The following is a 1616-nucleotide window of genomic DNA, read 5'->3' on the forward strand; positions in this document are numbered from 1 at the left end:
GGCTACTAAAAGTGGTGAATGCTTTCGATGAACTAAACTAACAGTGGCTGCTAAAATTGAACGACAAGCTTAAGCTACACTTAAAAAATTGACAATGGTAAATAATAAAAGCTAAGCCCACAAACTTAGACTTTATTTATAAACAATAAGTATGTTTGTTGAATCTTTTTTGCTTTAATTATTATTATTTATTAAAAAATAGCACTTTACACATTTACTTGTGCTTAATTTATATTTACTGAATTTTGTTTTGCTAAAAATAAAAAAACTATTTCAGAATGCTTCCAAGTTTCTAACCTCGTTCCAATCACTAATCTATTCTTTACTTATTGTTTTATTTAAAACGATTTATAATCGTCCTTTCAGCTTGGCTGTTAGCAATTGGTGATTTTGTTGTTGGAATTCATAACAGTAAATACAGCAGCGCTATTTATTGAATAAAATTTAGCTTAAATTTTGCATTAAGAAATTCTAGATAATTTTTTTATGAATGAGAAACAAAGCAGGCGGATGTTGTTGAATTTATATAGATATAGAATATAAAATTTGTTATAATTAAATATTTATTGAATCAAAATGGAACACAACAATTAGTGTAATATACGTTGGTGAAATTGAAATTAATATTTTATAACAAAGCGTAAATTGGCTTATGCTTAGTTGAGAATATTAATTATTTTATATTATGCTTTTAAATCATCATAAATACTTTAGGACTGATAATGCATGCCATACAAAGAGAAATGAAGCAACAAGCGACTTGGTTCAAATATAGCTTATATATATATATTATAAGCATTCAATAAATGATCAAAGTCAGCAGTGGGCTAAGCGTAGAATTATTTGCTTTGTTTAATAAATAAAGCGTTGACTTTTTTGTGCAACTGCAAGCGCATTGCATGTCCTTAAATATCCTTACACGCACATAGAACTATGCATAGCTGAGCGAAACAGGGAAGTGAAGAGTGCAAAAAAAAATGCCCATTGACATGCTGAAGAACATGCTGAAGACCTTGAGGACGTGCGCAAGTGTCTGTCAAGTGTTTTCGACACTTGTGGCGCACAGATACAGCTATGAGATACAAGATACAAGCTACAAGCTGCAGCTACAAGTTACAGTTACAGTTGCGACATTAAAAGCAACAGCCAAATGTAAAAATGTGAACTTAAAGGCGCTGCAGCCAAATTGAAGCTAAAAACTTAACTAAAACTCAAACTATGAGAGAGAGCTGCTGAGCTGCTGAGCTGGTTAGCTAACCAGTTAGCCTGTAGTGCTCTTTTATGTATTCAGATGCCTGCCACACGCTTACGGCGCTGGGCTTACACTTTGAGTTTCTAAACCTTTATCACTTTTGGGAACTCTTGCCTTTATTTCAAAACGTTCGATTTGAGTGTCGGATTAGAACTGAAGCTCAATTGTACATAGTTGATTCTTATATTTAGTTTTGTTTACAATGTTGAATGTATAGAACCAATCTCCGTTGGTCCACTCTTGCTTATCTTTACATTATTTGTGGATGTCATGTTTATGCTTACTTTACTTGTGGATATCATATTACTTTGGTAAAATCTTGAATATGTTTACGTTATCTGCATATATTATTATTTATGTGAGA

The sequence above is a fragment of the Drosophila busckii genome, chromosome X (assembly GCF_011750605.1).
Source record: "Drosophila busckii strain San Diego stock center, stock number 13000-0081.31 chromosome X, ASM1175060v1, whole genome shotgun sequence".
NCBI lineage: Eukaryota > Metazoa > Arthropoda > Insecta > Diptera > Drosophilidae > Drosophila > Drosophila busckii.